General features: G+C 44.6%; 1 pseudogene; it reads left to right on the plus strand.

Moving 5' to 3' along the window:
* The first annotated feature begins 1985 nt into the window (after positions 1-1985).
* Positions 1986-2704, plus strand: LOC107974769 (large ribosomal subunit protein eL13-like; annotated as a pseudogene).
* The last annotated feature ends 5597 nt before the right edge of the window (positions 2705-8301 follow it).

Below are 8301 nucleotides of genomic sequence, written 5' to 3' on the forward strand. Positions count from 1 at the left end.
CTTACATATTAAGGGGTAAAGGATTACGATGTTTATACCTTATTTTCAAATGGTTCATTAAGACATATAGTAATATAAACAAAAGAGAGAGAGAATGATAAAGAAATGCAGTGGTGTCTGATAAATGTTTAATAACTGGCTTTCTAGGCTGGGCGCGGTGGCTCACGCCTGCAATCCCAGCACTTTGGGAGGCCGAGGCGGTGGATCACAAGGTCAGGAGATCAAGACCATCCTGGCTAACACGGTGAAACCCCGTCTCTACTAAAAATATAAAAAATTAGCTGGGCACGGTGGCGGGCGCCTGTAGTCCCAGCTACTCGGGAGGCTGAGGCAGGAGAATGGCATGAACCTGGGAGGCGGAGCTTGCAGTGAGCCGAGATTGCGCCACTGCACTCCAACCTGGGCAACAGAGTGAGACTCCGTCTCAAAAAAAAAAAAACAAAAAAAAAAACTGGCTTTCTGAAAAAAAAAAATATTGAGCCAATTTCCCTGGTGCAAGTCCTCCCACTATGGTTGATTTCAAGCTAAAGATGTGACACCACTGAGGGCAGACTGGGAAGTGCCTTAGTCAGCTCTCGCTGCTGTAACAAAATGCCACACACGGGGGAAGTGCCTTAGTCAGCTCTCGCTGCTGTAACAAAATATGACACTCAGAGGAAGTGCCTTAGTCAGCTCTTGCTGCTGTAACAAAATACCACACACGGGGGAAGTGCCTTAGTCAGCTCTCGCTGCTGTAACAAGATGCCACACACGGAGGAAGTGCCTTAGTCAGCTCTCACTGCTGTAACAAAATGCCACACACGGAGGAAGTGCCTTAGTCAGCTCTCGCTGCTGTAACAAAATACCATACATGGAGTGGCTTGTAAACAACAGAAATTTATTTCTCACAGTTTTGGAGGCTGCAAGTCCGGGATCAGGGTCCCAGCATGGTCAGGGTTGGCGAGGGTTCTCTTCTGGGTTGCAAACTGCTGCTTTGCTTTGTATCCTCACATGGCAGACAGCAAGAGAGTTCTCCAGGGTCCGTTTATATTTTTGTCTTTTAAATTGAGACAGGGTCTTGCTATGTTGCCCAGGCTGGTCTGGAACTCCTGGCCTCAAGTGACCCACCTACCTCAGCCTCCCAAACTGCTGAGATTACAGGCATAAGCTACCTCATCCAGCCCCTACCAGGGTCTGTTTCTGTTTTTTTTGTTTGTTTTTTGTTTTTGAGACAGTCTCACTCTGTCGCCAGGCTGGAGTGCAGTGGCGCGATCTCAGCTCACAGCAACCTCCACCTCCTGGGTTCAAACGGTTCTCCTGCCTCAGCCTCCAGAGTAGCTGGGACTGCAGGCATGCACCACCACACCCGGCTAATTTTTGTATTTTTAGTAGAGACAGGGTTTCACCATGTTGGCCAGGGTGGTCTCGATCTCTTGACCTCATGATCTGTCCTCCTCGGCCTCCCAAAGGACTGGCATGAAAGGCGTGAGCCACCCAGCCTCTAACAAGTCTGTTTTTACAAGTGCATTAATCCCATCATAGGGGCTCCACCCTCATGACCTAAGCACCTCCCAAAAGTCCCAGCTCCTACTACATTGCATTGGGTGTTACGATTTCAACATGTGAGTGGGGCATAGTGGAGAGGGACACATTCAGACCACAGCAGGAAGAGACACCCATGATCAGCTCTCATGAGACGCCAGCTCCAGACACCATTGTTTGTGCACTTCTAGAGGGAGCTTGTAATTTGTTTCTCCATCAAGTCAGATAAGTGCATTCTAAGCTTATGAAAATATTCTTGGTCACCTGTTGGGAGAAAGCTATTCCCCTTAATTAACACGATATTCAGAAAATGGAAGTTTTATTTTCTAGAGTCATTTGCATTAGTGTGCGAATATTTAGGGTTCTTACTCATGAATGTTTTCGTGATAACATTAAAAATATGTTTCCTCTCCATCTGTAGCTATTATTCCTTTAAGACTGTATTTATGTGATAAATAAGAAAAGCAAACATACGGCTAATATAAAAAACAATGATAAACTGTGTTTAAATAATCAGTGGACACCATCAGCCCACTTTAAATGATGGGCAGGCTGTTTTCCAGTGCAGGAGGGCTGTAGGCAGCCAGGGGCCCCAGCTGGAATGGCATTAAGTTCAAACCCCTCTCTCACAAGGGCTGACAGTGGCACACAACCATGTGGCTCAACCAGCCAGCCAAAGATCCCATCACCCCGACCCCTGTTCCTGGGCCCATCCAGCCCATAGTAAGGTGTCTCGTGGTAAGGCATCATACCAAAGTAGGCAGGGTCTGCAGCTTGGAGGAGCTAAGGGTAGCTGGCATTCACAAGAAGCTGGGCCAAACCATTGGCATCTCTGTGGAGCCAAGATGACAGAACAAGTCCACTGAGTCCCGCAGGCCAATGCACGGCAGCTAAAGGTGCATGGGACCAAACTCATCCTCTCCCCAGGAAGCCCTTGGCCCCCAAGAAGAGAGACAGTTCAGCAGAAGAACTGAAATTGGCCACCAGATTGACCAGACCCGTTGCGCCCATCAGGAATGTCCACAGGAAGGAGAAAGCCTAAATCATCACCAAGGAGGAGAACTTCAAAGCCTTTGCCCCAAAGCCTTTGCTAGTCTCCACATGGCCTGTGCCAACACCTGGCTCTTCGGCATATGGAGAGCTGATGCAAGCTGCAGAACAGGATGTTGAAAAGAGAAAATAAATACCCTCCGGGGATTAAAAAAAAAAAAAGGGGGTGGGGTCCAATACCCAGCCTTAAACTGAGAGAGACCTGAGACATTCAGGTATACATTTTGTGAACCATGAAGGCCCCGGGAGAGGCTGCCCAGAAGGCTGGAGCATGCAGAGTAGAAACCCACGTTTCCCTCCTGCAAGCGACCCCATGCAAGTGTATACAAATAGCACATGGTGGATGTCATTCTCCCTATCGTTCACGTTTTCCATGCAGCTAACCCTCAAAAGTAGGAAAAGGGTGATTGCAGCACTTTCGTGTGTATCTCCGTCCAGTGTACAGAATACACCAGTGCTGAACCTGGTTGGGAGGCTTCTGCTGCTTGAGGGCGCCTGAGGATGGGAAGCTCTTTGGTGGTAGTGTTATGGGATCTCTGGGGTGTTGATTTTGCTGGTGTATCTCCTGGAAACCTCTGTGGCTGTGGCACTTTGCCCAAATTCTTGTTCTTTTCCTGTATCATATGCAGACAAGTGAGGGGTGAAGAAGAGTTTTATTTAGTGTTCGAACAGCTCAGAGAAGTGAGTAGCTCCTCACTGTAGGCTGGTTGCCCATGGAGTGTTCAGTCCTCGGCAGAAAGGAGGCCCTGAAGAGGGTAGCTCCTCTCCACAGGCAAGTCATTTGGATGTCTCTACAGGTCTCTGAAGCTCTCACAGCAGAGAAAATACCTCCTCTCTGCCGGCGGCTCTCCGAAGCTTTCAGTGGAGAGAGTACTATTCTCTCTCCAGCTGGTCGTCTGTACAGTCCTCTCCCTGCCTTCTTTGTTCTCTGGTCGTCCTCTGGCCTCCTGTGGCTGGTCTCGGGACTTTTATAGGCCTTAGAGGGGAGGAAGTGCATGCCGATTGGTCCATGGGTGGCCATGGGCGGGTCCAGAAGAGGCACCACGAGTCCCCACTCAGGTCCGCAGGACTGGCAGCCCAGCCTTCAAGGCCCTCCCTGGCCTGAAAGTGGGACCTTTCCACAAAAAGATATGTAACATTTTCAATTTTCTATGTCATCTGTAAATTGTTACAACAAATCCAGGTAGACTGAAGTATATGGAGACTGCATAGTGTGAATTCTAAAGTTAAGAAAAAAACAATAAAATAAAATGCCAAAAGATGAAGATTTATACTGAAAAAATCAATAGAGGTGATAAAATAAAATACCAAACAATTTTGATTAGTCTAATAGGATGCAAATAGGAGGAATTGTGTTTTTTGAAAAGGGTACAGATACATAGAAAACAAAAAGCAAAGGTTAGATTTAAATCTTACCAGAGAGATAGCTATAATGACTACAAACAGAATAAACACTTCTATGAAAAAGAAGAGATTGACAAACAACTCACTTTAAAAATAAAGAATTGATAGGGCAGTAAAGTAATAGACAAAAATACACCTTGCAAAAAGATATTCCATGTGCATGGATACACAAAGATAGCAGGGTTAGCTATACTTGTATCAGACAAAATAGTCTTTAGGTCAAAAATTGTAAAAAGAGATTAAAGTCATTATGTAATAATATTTCAATATTAAGAGGATATAACAATTATAAATATATATGCGCCCAAAATTAGAGCACCTAAATATATAAAGCAAATTTAAAATAATTTAAAGGGAGAGATAAACTAAAATGCAATTGTAGGAGATGACTTTAATACTTTTTTTTTTACTTTTTGTTTAGAAACAGGGTTTCGCTCTGTTGCCTGGGCTGGAGTGAAGTCACACAATCATAGCTCACTGTAAACTTGAACTCCTGAGCTCAAGCAATCCTCCTGCCTCCAGCCTTCTAAGTAGCTAGGACTACAGGCGTGTGTGTCACCACCATGCCTGGCAATTTTTTTTTTTTTTTTTTTTTGGTAGAGACAGGGTCTAGTATGTTGTGCAGGCTGGTCAACTTGAACTCCTGGCCTCAAGCAATCCTCCCTCCTAGACTTCCCAAAGTATTGGGATTACAGGTGTGAACTGCCAGCATGAGCCTGGCCAATATTTCGCTTTCAACAAGGAATAGAACATCCAGACAGAAAATCAAAAAGGAAACATTGGCCTTCAAACCAAGTTGACCTCATAGACGTATACAGAACATTTCATCCAACAGCAACAGAATACACATGCTTTTCTGGAGGACATGGAACATTGTGCAGGATAGATTCTATGTTCCAGCACAACATAAGAAGACTGAAATTATGTCAAGTGTCTGTTCTAATCACAATGGTATGAAACTAGAAAATAACAACAGGAGAAATCTTGCAAAATGCACAAATATGTGGAAATTAAACAACCTGCTCCTGAATAACAATGAGCCAAAGAAGAAATCACAGAGAAAACAAAAAATATCTTGGGACAAATAAAAATGAAAATATAACACAATATGAAAATGGAAAAATCACAAGAAGCAACCTAACTTTACATCTCAAGCAACTAGGGAAAGAACAAACTAAAACCCCAAGTGAGCAGAATAAAAGAAACAATAAAGATCAGTGCAGAAATAAGTGAAATTGAGACTAGAAAACATCAGAAAAAAATCAATACACAATTGAGAACTGGATTTTTTGAAAAGATAAGCAAAATTCACAAACCTTTCCCTAAACTATAAAAAAAGACAGAAGACTCAAATAAAACCAGAAATGAAAGAGGAAACATTACAATTGATACCACAGAAGTAAAAAAAAAGATCATAAAAAGCTACTATGAACAGCAACCAATCAGATAATCTAGAAGAAATGGACAAATTCCTAGCAACATATAATATACCAAGTATGAATCATTAAGAAATAGAAAATACAGGCTGGGCATGGTGGCTCACGCCTGTAATTCCAGCACTTTGGAAGGCCAAGGTGAGCAGATCACTTGAGGCCAGAAGTTCAAGACCAGCCTGACCAACATGGCAAAACCTCATCTCTACTAAAAATACAAAAATTAGCCGGTTTCAGGGCATATGTCCTAATCCCAGCTTCTTGAGAGGCCAAGGAATGAGAATTGCTTGAACCCGGGAGGCAGAGGTTGCATAGCCAAGATTGTGCCACTGCACTCCAGCTTGGGCAACAGAGCAAGACTCTGTCTCAGAAAGAAAGAAAGGAAATAAGGAAAGGAAGGAAGGAGAGGAAGGAAAGGAAGAAAGGAAGAAAGAAAATGTAAAAAGTATAAGTAAGGAGATAAAATAAAAAGTCTCCCACCAAAGACAAGCTTAAAAACTGATGGCTTCACTGATGAATTCTACAAAACAGTTAAGGAGAATACCAGTATCTCTGAAGATCTTCCAAAAAATTGAAGTGGAAATAGAATTTCCAAACTGACTTCATGAGACCAGCATTACTCTAATACCAAAGCCAGACAAAAACACTATTAAAAAAACTACAGGCCAATATCTCCAATGAACATAGATGCACCAATTCTCAATAAATACTAGCAAAACCAAACTCAACAACACATCATAAACATCGTATGAACAAGTAGGAATTCTTCCTGGGATGGACAAAGCAATGCATATGATACCCCACATTAACAAAATGAACGACAAAAACCACATGGCTATCTCCGTTGATGCATAAAAACTATTTGACAAAATTTAACATTCATGTTTTCTTCAAAAAAGCTCTCAACACAATTGGTACAGAAGAAAACTTCCTAAATACAGAAAAGTCATTCATGAAAAGCCCACAGCTAGTACCATAATGAGAAAATACTGAAATATTTTACTCTAAGATCGAGTGCAAAGCAAAGATGCCCCCTCTCACCACTTCAACACACAACTGAAAGTAATAGCAAGAGCAATCAGAAAAGAAAAAGAAAAACATTTGAGGTAGAAAAGAAAAACTAAATTATCCCTATTTGCAGAGAGCATTTTATATGTAGACAACCTTAAAAACCGCTAATAAAAAAAAAGTTAAAACCAATGAATTCCATAACGTTGCAGGATAAAAAAAACCAACATACAAAAAGCAATAAGCATTTCCATACATTTAACAAACTACCTGAAAAAGAAATCAAGAAAACACCACTTTCAATAGCATCAAAAAAATTTAAATACTTAAACTTAACCCAGAAAACGAAGTATCTGCACACTGACAACTCTAATACATTAATGAAATAAATTGAAGACACAAGTAAAAAGATATCCCACGGACATCATGACACGTGAAGTGTGAAAAAGAGTTTTATTTGGTGTTAGAAAGCTCCGAGGAGTGGGGAGCTGCTCACTGCAGGCTGTGGCTACCCATGGTGTGCTCAGCTCTCAGCAGGAAAGAGCTCCTGCAGAGGTTAACTCCTCTCCACAGGTAAGTCATTCAGATATCTCTGCAGGTCTCCGAGGCTCTAAGCAAAGACAGTAGCTCCTCTCTGCCGGCAAGTCTCTGCATCTTCCAGTGGAGCGAGTGCTCTTCTCTTTCCAGCTGTTCGTCTGTCCAGCAGCCTCTCCGCCGTCTTCTCCGGCTGGTCGTTCTTCTGCCGAGTCTGCCTGGTCCCGGGACTTTTATAGACCTCGGGGGGGGGAGGAAGTGCATGCCGATTGGCCCATGCGTGGCCATGGGCGGGTCCAGAAGAGGCACCACGAGTCTCCACTCAGGTCCGCAGGACTGGCAGCCCAGCCTTCAAGGCCCGCCCTGACCTGAAAGAGGGACCTTTACTGGGGACCTTCCCCCTTCCGCCAAGGACTCCGTCTGCCTCCTGTGGTCATTCAAGGCCCCCAGGGCTCGACCCCAAATCCGATCCAAGATCGGAGCAGTTGCCAGGAGTGGAGAAAAGCCAGGTAGTGGGAGCAGACGCCCCAGAGCCTACAGGGACAGAAGCGGGGAAGGGAGGGGTCCTTTCTGGGGCCTCCGAGGGTGCAGGCTGCAGAGATGCCCGGGTCCTGCAGGTAAGAAGGCAGCTGCAGCGCCTAGGAGGGCAGACGCAGCCACATCCCTGAAGGCAGACCCTGTCTGCTCCCAGCCCTCCCCCAAGAGCACAGAGGGGGCTCGGATCCACAGGTGCAGTTTGGGCTGCTATAGCCCCGGCCCTCCTGCCTGCTCCGTACAACAGGAGGCCTGGGTCTGCGTCTGCAGTTTGGGCGCCTGGAGCTCCAGTCCCAACTCAGAAGGGACAGGGCTCCCACCAGCTCCCTGGAGTGTGCAGCCCCAGCCGTGCCTCCCTGCTGTAGCCGGCATATTGGCAACAGCCACTGCCATCAGCAGAGTGGGGGAAAGACCTCCTCAGCCAAGCGGGCATCAAGTTATCCCCAGCTCGCCAGGGAATCTCAATGGGAAGACAACGATTCCCCAAGAATTGGGCATTCCTGCACATTTTTGGTGGGCATATAAATTGGTGCAGCTTCTTAGAGGTCAATTTTGGTATTATCTACCAATTTATAAATGTGAACATTCTTTGACCCAACAATTCCACTCCCAGGAATCTGTTCTACAGAAATATTTGCATTAGCACCTAAAGACATAAGATATTCAATGCGTCAGTATGTACGCAGAGGTCGAAAACCATCTACCTGCTACCAGGGGAACAGATATAGTTTATTCATACTATGGGGTACTATGGCACTGTAAATTTTATGATACACATAAATTTTTACAGGGAGCATGTATTGCTTTGCAATTAAAA

This window comes from Pan troglodytes, chromosome 4, assembly GCF_028858775.2.
Source record: "Pan troglodytes isolate AG18354 chromosome 4, NHGRI_mPanTro3-v2.0_pri, whole genome shotgun sequence".
In the NCBI taxonomy this organism is placed as follows: domain Eukaryota; kingdom Metazoa; phylum Chordata; class Mammalia; order Primates; family Hominidae; genus Pan; species Pan troglodytes.